Genomic DNA, 18865 nt, shown 5'->3' on the forward strand with positions numbered 1-18865 from the left:
CACATGTAACAAGGTCTGATTCTAATCTAGAGTCATTGGTTAGGATTAAAATAGCTCTTCAGGGCAGTTAGCACAGTATTTACCTATGAACAATAAAACAAGACTGTATTCCTGTTACACATGATAATGTTACACAAAAGAATATGACTTGCATTTGTTTACTTTGTTTTAGAATTTTTTTGTAACCATCAATTCATCTTGCAGCTTTACTTTAGCACATGGTTGGAAATCAAGTTATAACCATAGTGCCCTAATAAAAAGATTTTAACAAGACTGTTGCAATTATACCCAGATGCTTTAGACTCTCATTAAAAAAAAAATCAGAAGAAACACATCTTCTACATTTCAAATTGGAGTATAGCCCACTAACAGACTATCAGCAAATCACAGACTCCTCTGGATTAAGACATACAAGCTATGAATGCCTGCATGAAAGTAATAAACAAAACTACACCATTGTCAGCAGTATCAAAGCCACATGAGAAACTGTGCTTTGTGACTGCAAGTAATTTTGGCAAGCTTGCAGAACAATATGAATGCTAAATGTAAACTTTAAATAAGGAAGTTAATTTAACTGGAAATATTTGATCTGATTAATTAATTTATTGTTTTATTAGAGTAGTATTCTAAGTGCAAATTGGTTTATTAATGTATGGTATAAATGGACTGTTTTTATTGTTACATAATTTCCTTTGAAGACTGTTAAGCCAAGGTACTAGTTATAGTTCAGTAAAGAAGGGTATGTTGCTCTTATATCATTTTAGTATTCTGGTGTTTTCTTCAGATTGTCATGATATTATAGCTTCTGACAATAACTTTTTTTTTCATGCCTCTTATGTGCTAAGATGTTTACATGATGATAGTCAGCAACAGTGTTCTGTCAACAAAGAGACAGACAAGCTATTTGAAGACCACTGGATTAAAGCAGCATATAATTGTGCCATGACTTAAGTGAATCAAGGGATTCATTAAACTCCATGTAGGCTTCTCGCAGAGCCTACATGGAGTTTATATGTTAGCATGGCTGTGCACAGTGCGCACCATCACACAATACATATTAATGAGGCGCGGTGCACCTCAGCTAGGTTTCTCAGCTCACAACAGTGTTGCTGGACGCAAAACCTTGTAAGCAAACACGGGTAGCAATTCTGTGTAAAGGAAAACACCTACAGTGCATGGATTTGTGTGAAATGCCACAGTGGTCACCAGGGCTTTATGAATAGCTGTTATTCTGTTGGTACAGCACATCTGCACAGAGACCAACTTAATGAGAGGATAAATAACCTGTAATAGGGACATATTTGACATAGATGTCACATAGCAATGTTTCAGAATGTAAAACTGTCAACCTCTTAGAGCTAAAATGTGGACAAAGGCATAACATTGGGGGGACAAAGGGACAGAAATAGGGACATATGTTTAATATTGCACTTCCAAACTTAGGAAGTTGAAAGAATATATAGGTTGTACATTTGCATGAACTTTCTAAAGAGCATGAAATTTGAAACTCAAATGTCAGTCATCAATTTCTGACTGCACTCTGAAATGACATGCCAATGATGTTCCAAGAAAAAAAATCTTATGACGAAAAGATCACAAAAATGAGACAAAGCCTGCACATCCTGCACAGATCAGGACAGTTGAGAGATAGGCACTTAAATGTATGCATTACTAACTCACACGTCCATAGATCATCCAAGTGAATGGCAGAAAACCACATATTTGATAAGGAAAACATCTGGACATTGTAGAAATATCTGCAGTGTTGAGAGGTATGAATGTGAAGTATATGGTCCAAACTGTACTGAATCTGTGTTAATGATCTGTAACAGGACATGGGACTGCCATGTAAAACAATCACTCAGGGGAAGTGCATGTATTGAATAGGGATACACAGATGAACTGTAGGAATAAATACAGGGAAAGAGTTCAACTGAAAGTCCTGCATGTACAGTAGAGGAGGGCATGTCAATGGAAGATGGTTGTAGCAGAAACACCAAGCACATATCTGTATGGTACAGTATGAACTGTATAGTGAAAATATGTTGTCTGTGACTGTCACACAAGGTGACATAACAATAGGGAGAATGTCTGTGTGAGATAAGCATCCTTACATGAATAATGCAGAGGACATCTACTAGGGATCTGACATGCAATTGGGGTAGGGTGCATATTAGGAAGTTATGCATACTGTTAGACATGAATATGAGTGCACTCACAGCAGAGGTCTCCAGGTAAAGGATCATGGCGGACATTACAAGAGCCAACCACAATCATGGACAATATCCAAAAAATACCACCACTAATCCCATGCCTCTGGCATAACATATGTGATGTGGAGTGATAACAGGTTAGTCTGCACACACATGCACACACACACACACACACACACACACACACACACACACACACACACACACACACACACACACACACACACACACACACACTTGACAACTATTATGATACATCCACACTCTATGAGGGTGACCATGCACACTGTCCTGGTACTGTAATATCTACAGGAGGTGTTAGGAGGGACAATGCTATACCTGTATGTGACAGTATAGGCAATACAGGCTAGCTGTGTTGTGTGCATGGCATATATTTGTGGCACTATCCACACTGTCATGAATGATATACATGCCATTAATGTTGCCAAACACCTATGTATGCAGTATGTGCATAACCTGAACAGGTAGCACAGATGCATGTGGTGTAACAACACTCTAAGGCCAAGAACATTGCATCAATGGACCCCAACAATATCCCAGGGTACCTTCTAAATAGCATGAAACATGACCTATCAGGCCCTCTGGAATTTCGATTTAACTGTAGCCTCCAAACATGCTTCATGCCTCATAAATGGAAAATGGCAACAGTAATCCCTCTGCAGAAAGGTGGGCCATCTACAGACCCTGGAATCTACAGAACCATAAGTCTCACTGGCCTTATATTGTAAGGCCATGGAAAGAATTATCATGGAAATGATCAATAGTGATATAGTAAACCTTCAGACACTGGACCCAACCCAGTTTGGTTTTGTGAAGTGCAGATCATGCCTACTCAACCTGGTGGACTTCTTTGAGAAAGTCAACAAAGCGACGGATGAGGGCAAAATGGTTCACATTGCCTATGTTGACATGGCCTAGGCATTTGACACAATATCCCACTTGAGCACTGTTGATATACTCAAGAGGTTAGGTACAAACCCATATGTCACCTGGTGGATAGTCAACTGGCTCACAGACAAGGACCTAGGAAGTTAGAATTGGGGAGTCCACCTCTACAAAGAGGCCAGCCACAAGTGGATTCCCTCAGGGATCAGTCCTTGAACCACTCTTTTTTGGCAGTTACTTCTCTGAAGTCAAGGCCAATGTCAATTGTCTCTGGCTGACTAAATTTGCAGATGATTGCAAATTAGGAGCTGCCATTGAATCCCAGACTGACAAAAATGTTCTCCAGGAAGGGCTGACACAGACAAGCAACTGGTGTCAGAGCCATGGACTGAAACTAAATGCCAAGAAATGCAGAATAGTATCCTTTGGCAAGCCATCCACCCCTGTTTAGTGTCATATTGACAATATACCCCTTAGAGTCAACCCAGTAGTCAAGGACTTAGGAACACACATAAGCAGTAATATAGTCTTTGATCATCACTTGTCTACAGTATGGAGGAAATTAGTATATGTTGTGCAACTGTTAAACAAAGTTATGGCATCTAAGTCCAAGGAAGTCATTGTTCTACTGCATTTGGCATTCATCAGACCTGTCATTAAGTACAATGCCCCCTTTGGTATGCACCTAACCAGGCATATCTAACAACTGGAACATCCATAGCGGTTCCTCACTAAAAAATACAGGTTGTATGTAAAATGTCCTATGCAGACTGCCTCAAGGCTCTATCCCTGTATTCTGTCTGACTTTTGAGAGGACATCTATGCCTGGCATACAGGGCATTGTCAGAACCCACTCTGATGGACCTCTTGCATATCCACAAAACAAACAGCACCAGAATTACCAATTCTAAAGACTTAAACCTTGCTTGTGACATAAATAGCACCTGCTAGAGAGACAGGAATGCATCCCAGAGACTATCATGTCTCCGGAATAGGTTCCCTGTGCATATGAAGCAGAGTTCCTCTCTAACCCAATTAGGTTCATAGATTAGTACTAGACTAACTGCCCTTGTGAGCCATTTTACGTTTAGCCAGTTACCCCATGTGAGAATCAAACCCAGCACCTCAGGTCTATAAGGTAAACACCTCATCCATTACACCAGCCTCCCTGCCTCAAGTGCAACTTGGACAATTGGATGGGGAAGAGGAAATTCATCTCTGGTTTGGCACCTGTGTCTCTAATGGACACAGGCAACCTGTAAATGGTTCATTTCCCATGCCCCTGCTTGTAAATGTGTAATCTCTCAATCCCTTACTTATGCTTATCAAAGGTATCAGAACTTGTCAGAGATTTGGGATGTGTGGCCAGCTTAAAGAGGCAATTGTGGTTATTAGCCTAGAAATGCCTATGAACCCATTGATGTTCCACACCATCACAGAGCCACGTATATTCCCCAGAAAGAATACCTAGGTATGGCCAATAAGTTGTGTGACAGCACACTGTAGCAAAGGTGGTAGACTTTAGATACACATCACTGGAAGATGTGTACAGAGGTACACGAAGAAGGGTGCATTGTACACAGTTATTGTGATGAAGGCTGGGAACCATGAAGTTAGTATGACCTCTGATGTACATGTCCTTCACATAACCAGTAGTTGCATTACATTTAAGGGAGTAATCAACACTGTGACCACATGCTCATGGACGTACCACTTACCCTGTACTCCAGGACACAGGTTGCATACCTGTTGGTCTGATTATAAGGTGTGATGTCCACATTATACTTTGGTGGTGTGTCTGTTTCTTGATTCAGCAAATCCCTCCATGTGTCTCATCAATGCAGGTGTTGTCATAGCTGTGGCAGCAGTCTCTGGTATGTGCTGATACTGTCTGTATTATACTGATATCACAGTTTGAGTCAATGATTGCCCTCAAGCTGTAGTCCTTCAGGCAGCTGTTTGGACACAGCATGTGTATGTCATCTGTGATGTGCATCACTTATTTAATGGGCAAGAAAGGGCCTGCAGACACCCCTGATGTACCGACCTGATCACTGGACCTGAGATATATGCATTGTCACGCATTTCAACATAATGAGATGCCACATATGTCATACACTCATCTACCAATTTGTTGATATAGCTGTTCATGGCCACATATGACAGTGTTGATTGAATATCTCAGTGTGGATTTTTGTCAAATGCCTTGACTTGTTCAAGTTCCACAAAATTATACTGTTATCATCATGCAGTAGCAGTAACAACTCACACAGGTCTGTTGCACACAGCTGGAATATTACTAGTGTACATGTAGAAGAGGTCCATGATGACATGTTGGTCTACCTCACAGTCGAGGAGAGTCAGAATGTCCCTATGCATGCATGCATGCATCAGGTGCTGTCTCCCCAACTCAAGTGGATGCATGTTGATGTACAACCTTGTATGGGAACATAGGCCATGTGGAAGGTGTGTACAACTATGTATTCAACTGTATCAGGAAGGTGCTTGTGCTGGGTCATGCCATAGGTGATCAGTGATGTTGATGGAGTTTGTGTGATAGGCCTGTATGAGGGTAAGACAGTGCATACTGTCTACTGTGATCTGGCCTAGGATTTTGACACAATCACACCCACAGGTATCACTGAGTATGGGGATTAAAATGTATGTCAGTTGATGGATAAATAATTGGCTCACTGACAGAACACATCATGTGAAAGTTGGTGAATCAACCTGTACCAGTAGAGCTGTCACCATTGACAAACCTCAGGGATCTGTGCTTGGCCCTTCACTGTTTTAACTGTATTTCTCAACAGTTCAGGCTAAAGTATATGGCCTTTGGCTTAACAGGTTTGATGATTCTTGCATATTATGTGCAATAATTGAGTCCACCAATGGTGATAACAGTACAGAAGGAGCTAACACACACACAGCTGAATGGGGACAAAGGCACACAATATACAGATAAATGCAGAAATGTGTTTTTGTAATGTTGTCCATCTGAAAAGTGGAGTTCCATGTTAATCACAACATTGACAACAGTCCTTCTATGCGGAAACCCAGTGATGCAAGCACACATTTAGATAGCCAGTCTGAACTCCACCAAGTGTCCATGGTACTGTTGAAAGTCTATGTTGTGCACATCATAAGTCATGCCTTCATATTGAAATCTTAGGATTGTATGACAGTGCTGCAGTTAAACCACATTACAGCACTAATAGAGTATAATTCACACTTTTACACGTACCTAACCAGACACATGTTGCAGATGGAGAGGCCACAGGACTTTCTCAGCAGGATAACACAGGGTCTACACACCATGCTATGATGTATGTGGATAGATTAAAAGCCATGTCACTGTCAACTTTATTTTATAGGATGAGGTGACTTCTACCTGGTCCCTTACCCAGTCTCTGACCCTGCTCTGGTGGGAGTACTGCACATCCAAAAATGTGATATGCCTGATGACGTCACCAGTATCTGTTGAGCAGAATATAACTGTCCCACATGCTAGTGTAAAATGCTTTCTGTAATGTCAAGCAGCAGCTCACACACACACCTACTCACCAACACCCAGATGACTACAGTGAGAACAGAACAGCTACCTATCTAAGGTACATAGACTACAGAACACAGTACTTAACACAAGCACCACATCTCAAGTCAAACTTGGAGTGTGTCAGATAATACTGTATAGCTGATGACATCAGCAGTGTCTCTTCAGGAGAAGATATTGTCCCACATGCTGGATTCAAATGCTCTCTGTAATGTCAGGTGACAGGTCTCACACACGCACACACACACACACACACACACACACACACACACACACACACACACACACACACACACACACACACACACACACACACACACACACACTCGATTGCAGTGAGAATAGAGCCCCCTACCTGTCTACATACACAGACTACAAAACACAGTACTTAATGCGAGTGCCACAGCTGAAGTCTGATTTACACAGGAGTGCAGGTGAACTTATAGTAGATGATATTAGCAGGCCATGTGGGAGACAAGAGCTTGGGAGACCTGTATGAAATGCATATGTAGGCATGATCAAGTATCAAGATACTGGCAATCCTTGTAAATGGAAAAGTAACTGTAGGATACATATGTCTGCTCTGCTGTTTATATGCACACATATACACACACACACACACACACACACACACACACACACACACACACACACACACACACACACACACACATGCGTGACATGCACAGTTAACTGCAGTGAGAACAGAGTACAACCTATCTAAGTAGTACCTGGACTACAAAACACAGTACTTAATGCAGGCACCACAGCTCACATTCGAGTTGGAATGTATAAGACAACACTTTATTGCTGATGATATCAGCAGTGTCTGTTGAGAAGATAACAGTGTCCCGCATGCTGGGGTACAATGCTGTCTGTAATGTCAAGCAACAGGTCACACACACACATACACATGCACTTGACTGCAGTGAGAATAGAACCCCTACCTATCCACATAGACTACAAAACACAGTACTTAATGCAAGTACCACAGCTAAAGCATGATTTACACAATAGTGCAGGTGAACTTATAGTAGATGATATCAGCAGGTCATGTGGGAGAGAAGATGTTAGGAGGCCTGTATGAAATGGACATGTAGGCATCAGCAACAATCAAAATACTGACTGTATGTAATTGGAGAAGTAACTGTAGGAGACACATGTCTGCTCTGCTGACTACACACATGTGCACCCAGTTGACTGCAGTGAGAACAGAAACCCTAGCTAAGTACACAGACTACAGAACACAGTATGTTATGCAAGTGCCAAGGCACAAGTCTGATTTATAAAGGCATGCATGTGACCTTATAGTAGATGTCATCAGCAGGCCCTGTGAGGGTCAACTGTTTGTGAGGCCTGCATAGGCACATAACTTCATAGGTTCATATGAGGCTTAATAGCACTAGCGTGGTTAGAAGTCCAGCTGTGTAGAAACACAATTTCCCTTATTGAGCATAGATGGATGGTCATTTTTAGCAGAGCATGTTTGCCAGCAGTACCAACTGTCCCTGTCCATAAGGAAGCAGGTGCCAGCCCTGGGGTGACTTTACAATCACCTAACCAGTAGTCAAAGTTGCACTTGAGCAGGTTATTGAGGAGCACTGCTTCACACACAATGGGTGCCTTCTACAGAAGAGTGTGAATCATTGTGGAATATATCTGTCTCCCCAACATGTTCTGTTTATGTCACAAGCTACGCTGAGAATCCAGGGGCAAATTATAGTTGTCCCATTTGAATTGCAGATGTCCATCATTTTTACAAGGGTAGGGTCTGAGACTGCTCTGCAGGGCAGCCATAGATCACCTCTCAGCACCTTGCATGATACCGAGTACAGTGACAGGTATGTCAGCCCTTCCATGTATGTCTCCCAGGTACAACCCTGTGTTCTCCCCAATTGCTACAGGTGTTTGATGAGGTACAGAGAGATGTGAGCATTTTACTTCATTATTGGTGTGATAAGGGTAGAGTACAGCAGATGTATGGCTACCCTGGTCTTGGATGTGATGTCCATATGTATTGTAGATCAGTGTGCATGTATTATGTGCTATATCTTTGAGAAGCATGTGAAAGACACAACGTGCATGTATAAATGACAAGCACATACCATTTTTGAGAGTGCAGTCAGAGAGTAAGGATGTATGATTCCAACAATTAGTTTGTATACAAGTTACTTAACTTAAAGTCAGTAATCTTCTATAGTGACATGCTTGTACAAAATAAAGCTGCTTGAACAGAATCCACAAAGACTCTTCTATTGTGTCCAAAGTAGGAGAGTGACATGATGATGTGTCACCACTATGGGCACATAGTAATGAAAGTGTATATTACTATCAACATGTGTTTCCAAGTCTCACAACACTATCTTTTGAGCTGGGGGGGGGGTTGCCATTATATCATAATTAGCAAGGATATGTCATTGACAAAGGTGACAAAGAGTCATTGTATGCTTAAAGTTCAGTCCATGAGTTTGCCACTAATCATCAGTCTGTGTCAGTCTCTACTGTATATACTACCATCGTTGTGGGACTCTATATGAACGTGTCAAGTTAACAGTCGTCTGCAAATCTGGTAAACCACAGACCATCTACTGTTGCCTGTGGTTCAGAGCAGTATTTCCCAAATAGTTGAGGGCCCAGCACAAATCCTTGTGGTACTGCACTGGTGAGTGAGCTAGTGGTGGAGGAGCAGTCCCCACCTTTGATAGTGTGTGCTCTGTTATTGAGCATGAATGGGGGATAGTGTCAAAGGCCTTGGATAACTCAACATATGCAGTATGTCCTGTTATTTCTCATCCAGGTCTTTGGGGTCAGTATCCAAGAAGTCCACAAGGGTTATTAAGCAAGATCTACCCTTGACTAAACCCACATGAGTAGGGTTAAGTGTGTTGAAGATCACCTATGTCTATGTGGAAATGGTCTGTGCTGATTTCTGCAGTAGCCCTGCAGATAAGGTTTTTTAGGCGTATGGGTCAATAGTTCTAGTTCTGCATGTTATCAGATTGATGTGCATTGCATAGCACAGAACATTTGATATTACATTTTGTATTGTGGTTGATATATGTGTGGAAAAGGTAGTGAGACCCCAGGGTTATAATACTTGGGAGATGCCAACACATGGATGCATTTCAAATATATAACATATAGTTAGATAAGGCTCTCAGTTTGTAATGTTTCTACATGTAATTTCATGTCATACAAAGGAAATGGATAGTAAACAGCAGTAATATACTATAATATGTACATTTCCATACAGCGACGAGCAGCTAGTTTGCGAGATGGTTAGCAAAATGTATAGGCATGCAAGATACACATATTTGCATGTATGTAAGCAGTGCACAAATACAATCAGCATTTCTAAAGTCTGACAATACTGAGTCTATGAAATACACCTACTGCTTAACAGACTCTATGGCAGCACATGTTAATGCACTGATACATTCATTTCTTTGGGACATAAGGTACTGGGTTTGAATATAGGTGTATATCATGCTTTAAAATACTTTGTATTACAGAGTGATTATGCAATAACATGAATTATTTATTCTAGACGTGTTACTGTGTGTTGGCATAGTGCAGCAGTGTTAAGCAATGCGGTGCAAACATGGAGCTCAAAAAGTGAAGGGGTCCATTGCTTCTCCAGCATTGCTAAAGTCTGACAGTTATTATTGAGTCTCTGGAATACAGTTGTTAATTAATTGACTCTGTGGCAGCATGTGTTAATGCAGTTAATGCAGAGATACTTTTCTTTTTGGGGCCAGATGGTACTGGGTTCAAATACAACTGTATATAATACTTTTAACTAATTTTGCATTACTGTTGGTGCACGATGTGCACCATCGTGCAGTAATGCATTAAAGAAAAGAAATGGGGAAGATAGGACAGTGGTGAAATGGAGAGCAAGCAAGGGGGAAGAACAAATGGAAGGCAATACAGGAATATGCAGCAGGGAGGCAGGAAAGAACCATAACTATCCATTTCTTCAACAGTAAAAACTGATAATATATGCAGAATGTTAGCTGAATTTGGACTGTGACCTCCAGAAAGCGGAAGGAAGCACAACACAATCACATTGTACAGCCAGTTGGACCATATCAAGTGTGTCAAAAGACAATTGTGTGAAATGGAAAGCTATGTATGGGGCATTTTTTTTGTGGGACATGTGCCAGTTTTGTTTTGGAGCAAGAGACCGAGATAGAGTGAAAGGTTGGGGAAGGGATGTAGGTATGTGTGGGTCTGGTAAGTTGGATAGGTGAGGAAGCAATTGAAGACAGACAAGACAAACAAGACAAGAGACAGGGACAGTGATAGATACAAGAGATCGGTGGACACCATGGATGGGATGAGGGTGGGGACTTCCAGGGCTCATAGTCGTCAAGATGGATGGCAGTGAGAATTGAGTCCTTACCCACTCAACTGCCATTACTGTCACCTCATTCTTCCATTGGCTGGAGCACTTGATGTCTGCTTCTCCTTCTCCTGGTCCTATGTAAAATGAGGGAGAGCAGTCTCTTCATCCAGCATAGGTTTGCACCAACAGTGCGACGCACAACCCTATGCACCATTCCTGGCAGTTCAGCATTGGTGATAAACTCAACACCTCTGCCACTGCTGCTGGAGGGGCCCACTAGACTATCCTCCAGGGAAGAACTGCCTGAGGGGGCAGGTAGTGCAGGGGCAGCAGAGGTGGTGCTGCCATTTTGGCTCCCAGACATACTGAGTAATGGTGCTAGGGTCAGTGAAGTGGAGGCAGGCAGATCCTGTGGGGCAGGCCAAAATTGCTGTGCTGTGGAACATTTCACGATGTGGTAAACATCGATGACATCGACAAATTTTGACGACACATAATAGTATAAAACAAGAAAAAATTTAAAACGAGTGAGATAAGGGTTGGGGTGAAAGTAAAAATTTATAAGATTAGTACCATCATATGTAACATATAATTCATTAATACAATTATTTGACTCTGAGATAAAAAACACAGTGGCAAGGAAGCACTAAGAACTGAACAAAATATTTAATGGATTAAGCGCTTTCATCAGTCCTTTCACAATGACTTCTTAAGAATAACACATCAAAGTAAAAAGCACAATATAAAGCCTCACCTGCAAGTATTTATACATCTAATTAACCAATTAAACTATGAACCCCTAACTACTAACATTTAAAGTGACAAGTGCATTTTCCTATCTAAGCAATGAAGTGCAATACTAAAGTGCATACAAAATTGCATCTATAAAATGTATTACCATACTAAAAACATCCTAACAAATAATTTTATATTTCAAGCAAGCCCATTCATAAAATACACTTAAAAATACCTATATTACATATAATATATATAAAAAAACAATGGATGTATGAGTGCTGTTTGAAACTTTGTTATAGCTGGAATTCAGATTTTAGTTTCAAATAACTGGCCAGAGATACAACTTAATTTAGCCCAGGGGGATTTGTGTCATTCACCCTCAATTGCCACATTAATTCTTTATATTCCAGGAATATATCACAAGGTCCCCCTCTTTCATTTATTTTTACATGTTCCAAAACAAAGAATTTAAAATTGTGCATGGGGAATTTGCTAATATGTTTCGCTAATGTGTTATTATTATTCCCTTTACTTATGTCATATGCATGTTGGTATATCCGTGTTCTGAAGGTGTTTTTGATTTTCCCAATATAATACCTTTCACACATTTGGCAAAGTGTGATGTATACCGCGTTCTAAGTACCACAATTACTTTTGTGCCCAGAGCAAACAGTCCCATATTGTGGTATAACTACCCTGTCACCTTCTAGTATGTATTTACACTGGGAACAGTGACCGCACTTTTTGGTGTACCCACTATTTTGGGATCCCTTCCCCTCCCTCTTCTGTTCCGACATATTCTTAATACTAGTATTCTTCTTATACGCTACAACTGGCTTTTCTCGTGTCTTGTCCCCCACCTGTTCATCATTTTTTAACAAAAAACAATTTTTATTTATTATTTATAATTATTTGACTCTATTATCTTAACATTTACTCTTAAGACTGCCACCCCCTAAATTAGGGGCCCTAACAGATAACTATTACTTTTAAGACTACGAGCTCCAAACAGATGTACACTTTACTACATATTGCAATAAGTACTCCTTTACATGTGCATATATTGCACATATGCATGTTCCAATTATACAGATTACAGTTTACAGCAGGCCATGTGTGCCAATGGTATAGATATTTTACTTTAAACCTTTAAGTTACACATAATGTAAGCATTAACAGTATTGTATATTTGGGAAGTATGGTATTTGAACCTACCACCTGTGACTAATGTCTAATATTGTACTCTTAGTTTGTGCTATAGACTAATGCATGTTTAATTGATTTTCCCATTCATAGGTTCATAGGTTCATAGATTAGTATGCATGCTCAATTTGATACAACTGTATAAAATACCAAACAAGCTATTTTTATCTTGTAATGCTACAATAACACTACTCTTCTGCTGCATAAATACCACATGCCACCCTCATCTTTGCCAGTCTAGCACCATGGGTCCTAACATTACATTCCCTTTCCATGGCAGCTGTGGAAAAAACACAACAGAACAGAATACCATTATGAATACCAGTCTTGCCTATATTCAGCTTTTAAGCCTTACAAGTACTCTCTGTAGTTGATATTTACACATCTGCAGGATGTCCTCTATCCTAAATTCCTCAATCCAACAGTTAAGCGTATTCCTCTTCCTCCTCCAGAGGTCATTATAGTGATGCTTACATTCATCACCAGTGCGGGGGATACCAGTGGCACTGGTAACAGCTCAGGCCAAACTATCCCAAACCTCTGAGTTATACTGGGAATCAAAGTAGTTCCCATGCAGCAACCTGGCACTGTGGTGTTTCACTAGGAGTCCGACAAAAATCTTGGACTACTGGACACCCCATCTCTGAGCCCTAAATCTCATATCCTCCCCATGAATGCCTTCCATGTCCACCATGGATCAAGAGCAATGGAGACTAATGGTTTCCCACCAGTTCCAATTATCTTGTTTACTGTGAATGTGCAACTGTTTGGAAATGTTACTCACTGCTTACCATTTCACAAATATGGTGCTCGGGGCTGTGCATTGCCAAGCAATGTATTTGCACAATGGTAAGCACTGCACAGTAGTGGCAAGCAATGCAATTTCAAGGTTATTTGATGTACAGGCAGTTGTGTATGTGTTTGACAAATGTGAAGCCATGGCAGTCCAGTGAGCAGAAATATACTTACAGGAACATAGTACACAATATACCCACATTCATACATTTGATAATAAATGGATAATACATAAATAAATAAATAACTGGTACAATATTACTGTCTCAGCCCTCATACATATAATTAATATCAGCTACACTATGTCAAGTGTTATAATTGAGAATGACTATGTTGCTATAAACTGCAATGTCACAACAGTAAAACAAAGGAACATAGTACACAGTCAAAAAAAAGGTTGCATACCCTGTACTAGAGCCTAAGGCCATTTGGTCTCCAGCACTATACTTACACCTGCTGCCACAGAAATAGTTACATGGCATTCCCTATTTTAATAATCATTCTTAAGGTCTTGCTGTTAACCACAGTTCAACATCAGTTAATGGGTTTGCATGATGCCAAATAGTATTAACTGAATGCATCTGGTTTAATTTCTTGGTTGTCTGGGTCTTGTCTGCTTCCTGGGCGAGCCAGTTATCCAGTTTGCACATTGCTACACTTTGCACAAACCAGATAAGCATAGCCAAGCCTGTAATTCATTTTTCTCCATTTCTCATGTTTGCACTAAGCAGCATATTGCACAAACAATGGCAATGAAAAAAAAAAAAGAAACATTAAAAAAAAATTAAAAAAAAAAAGAGGGAAATGGAATTGAACCAAGTACCATCTAGCCCAAAAATGGAAAGTATCCATGCATTGACACATGCTGCTACAGAGTAGCAGGTGTATTTCATAAACTCAATACTAAATGTCAAAGTTTAGCAATGTGGCTCGGATTTGCACACTGCTTAGCAGTACACAAACAGGTATATTTCCCATGTGTATACACATTGTGCAATGGAAAACAGCTGTGTGGCTTTGTAGATTGATGCAGTGGTCTGCCAATGTGATGGTCCTGGGACTGAAATAGGGTTCAGGTGTAGTTTTGTAGCACTGGTGGTATAGTGGTGAGCACAGCTGCCTTCCAAGCAGTTGACCCAGGTTTGATTCCCAGCCAATGCAAGAAGTCTTTACATTTAAAGTGGGAGGTTGGCTTAATGGTTAAGGTATTTACCTTACAGTTACAAGGCACAGGGTTTGATTCTTACATGGAGTAACTGACTAGGCTTAAAATTGCCTGCAAGGGCAGTTAGCCTAGTACTAATCTATGAACCTATTACTGTTGTTTATTGCCTATTATGTTATAGCCTCGTAAGAACCTATGAAACTATGAATCTATACAGGCCTGCCTACATGTTGTCTCATACATGGCCTGCTGATGCCATATACTATAAGTTCAGCTGCAGTCTTGCAAAAGTCAGACTTGTGCTGTGGCACTTGCTTGTGCTTGTGTACTTAGGTGGGGGTTCTTTTTTTTTCAAACACCTTTAATGAATTAGCATTTGTGACACAGGCCAATTTACATTCATGTAAAAGTCTATATTAACATAACAAACATTATACTTTATATAGACTGCAATATATCATATAACCTAAGCAATATTACATAAATTATTCAATTCCTGCTTTTTTTAAAGAAGACACATCTTTATTAAACCATCACTTACTACATAGGGAATCATACATTTATATAAATGAAAACAAACAGCACCAGCACAATCCTAGTTACAAGCATTTTACATCATAAACCATACTAGCACACTCCCATTTGCAAACTTTATACATCAGTTATAATCTACACAATCTTTCTCACTCAAACATTACATAACTCATTTAATTCCTGCCACCTTTTAGAACTCATTCCTCCCTTGTATGTATTGTTCTCACAGTTCCCATTTGTTTCCCTTTGTAGTTTACCCTATCCTTGTCTAAATATCTCAATTCCAGTTGTTTTATCTCTGTTACTATATTCACTACTTCCAGTATAACTGGTTTAGATTTTGATTTCCATTTTCTAGTAATTGTTTTTTGGCAGCCACCATTATTAGACACAACAAGACCTTACCATGTCTAGGCAATCCAGTTCTGTATCATAACTCAGAAAAATCATCTCCCTCATCAGACCAATCTGCCCACCCAGCATCTCTGACAGTGCATCCAGCAGGGAATCCCTAAAGTCTGCCAACTCACCACACACCCAGAAAATATGTTCCCAATTACCTCTTTCTTCCCCTTCATACTTTCAACATTTGCTGTCTGCCTGAGGAACAATTCTATTCTTACTGCAGTCAAGTGTGTGTGTGTGTGTGTGTGTGTGTGTGTGTGTGTGTGTGTGTGTGTGTGTGTGTGTGTGTGTGTCTGTCTGTGTGTGTGTATATATATATATATATATATATATGCTGCAGTAGGTGAGACACTGTTATTACTATATTCTTAACAAACAATGCTGATGTCATCAGCTATATCAGATTTTTGAATATACAATCATCCCACTAGGACATAGTGAGACACTGGCCTGAAGGCCAAGCAGACGTCACCTCATCCTATACCAGACAAATTACAGTGACATGGCTTTTAGTCTTTGCGTATACATCATTGCATAGTTTACAGGACTTGTGTTATCTTGCTGAGAAAGCCCTGTGCTCTCTCCAGCTCCTGCATGGGTCTGTTGAGGTACATGCAAAAGTGATCATTATACTGCATTATTGTTTTGATGTTCTGATGAGGTTTTCTACAGTGCTGTCATACAATCCCAAGAGCTGAATATGGTGGTGTGACTTATGATGTACACCATATGTTTGTACTGAAAAATCATTAAAGAAAGAAGTTATAAAATAATAATACACATTGCAGTTTCTGAATTTACAACCCTTACAAGAGCATTCACTATAAAGTTGTGAAATTATGATGCTACCATCTGTATAACTTGCCAAGGCCAATATAAGTCAAGGGTACAATGACCAGTTCAACAACACAAATGCAGATACACTAAGCACTAAGTTAGCTATGTGACCTGCGCATCAGGCACAGCTTTTGTATCCCTGAATCTAAAAGATAGAAAACAAGGATATGGCACCGTTATCATCACTTGCACATTGTGTTGTGTGGGTTGAGGGCAAGAAGCCTAGGCTGACATGATAGGTCAATGAGTGTGTGTGAGTAAGATGGAGAAGAAGGCAGACATTGGAATAAAATGACAACTGGCCAGTGAAACAAAATGAGTAACTGTTGTGTATGTTTCTGTATGGGTCCTGTAGGTGAAACTGTTGTGTGAGCATCTGCATAAACACAGCCAAGCTCTGTGCTAGCTGTACTTCTTGGTCTGTTGGACAGGTGTGAGCCATGCATGGTACAGGTGGCACTACATCGTTGTTTTCCCCAACCATGACAACTGGCTCTGCCAAGTTTCACTGGCACGTCCACACCCACGGTCAGATACAGTGCTCCTACCTGAACATGATTGATGTCTGCTTGATGAGCTCCCTTCACTGGGACACCCAGGACCATGACTCTGTGACCTGCCATGTGTGGGTGTCGGCAGCACACTCACTGACAGAGCAGTGGAAGTACTGCCACAATGGGGGCGTGATCTGGAATGGCCATGTTGGCTGACAGCAGATGATGTGACTGACCTATGCCTATGAGGATATCGTTTCCCCCCAGCAGATGTTCTATCACAGAACTTGCTTGTTCCATGACAGACACCCCTCGGTGCCTCACTGACACCCCTCATTCCAACGTGTCATTCATCCAATCCAGTGAATCGGCAACATGGGGGAGGCATTCATGCATGTCACACTGTGCCACATCCACAACCCTGAGCATATGTCTGGATCACTTATAGGAACATACCTGCGTCTCCATGATGGCCCTAAACATCCACTGAGTGGCACAGGAAATTTCACCTGCACCAGGTGGAGGAGGAACAGCAGGCCCCCTCTGAGCAATCCTATAAATCCTCCTGTGTGGGACCTCATCCACACTTTGGTTACAGCCAGACTCAACAGGCACTGAAGGCACAGAAGCCACACTTCCCTGATCAATGTCCTCACTCACCACTTGTCCAATATCTGTGGGCTCAGTGGACTGGGTAAGCATAGGCCTACTTGCTGTGTCTGATGGAAATGCAGGGGATGGATGGATGTCAACCGCTGTCTCAGACTCAACCTCTGCACTCCCAAATGTGCCTCGGTTTAGCCACCATCATCATTGGAGTCTGCTGATGCACTGACATCAGGTGACACAGGGCCCACACTCCCACTGTCATGATCACCTGCGATAAAAAGCAAGAAACATAGGAATGAATTAATACCTGCACTACTATAGTGCAATATATGCTAACAAACTATCAGTGCTGCCATTGTTACAGACAGTACAGCAATACACACAACAGACCTGAGATCGAAATCAGACACTACAATATGTCTTTAAATTGATCTGCATTACTGACATAAAAATATTTAGCTACCATCTGCAGGAGACATATGTCACTGTACTCCAGACAGTCCTGGAAGAAGTTAAGCAAGAGGTAAGGGCAACATCATCACAATTAACAGCACCAGTGGGGGTAATACATTTACCCCTTTATATGCGCATTAACTCTACTTTCAACAAGAATGTATCTGATAACTCCAATCAAAGCTTATAACTGTATCAATCTTCAACCCCTCCCCCCCCAAAAAAAAGACGTGACACAGAATTAACATTAATTTCAATTGTTTTACTATACAGTAGTACTCAACTGTTCAGATAACAAAGCCTACCTGGGACATGCTTGCTGTCTTGGAAGGTATTGCACCCACATCAGGAATGATGTACTCTATTCTCCTGGGAGCTGTCTGGATCTCGGAGATTTGCCAGGAAGTCTTCATTGGGGATAAGTGGTGATTCCCTAGCAGTGGGCAACTGCAGCTGCTCACCTCCTTGCAGACATGATCATGTCAGTGGCCCTGTGGCACGCCTGTTCATATGTTCTTCCATGGCTTCCCACAGCATTCATGTCCTACACAACCTGCTGCCAGATTTGCAGCATCACTGAACAGGGGTCTCCATAGATGGACATGCCTAAGT

The sequence above is a fragment of the Protopterus annectens genome, chromosome 1.part1, assembly GCF_019279795.1.
Source record: "Protopterus annectens isolate FY-2018-M chromosome 1.part1, PAN1.0, whole genome shotgun sequence".
Taxonomy (NCBI): Eukaryota; Metazoa; Chordata; order Ceratodontiformes; family Protopteridae; genus Protopterus; species Protopterus annectens.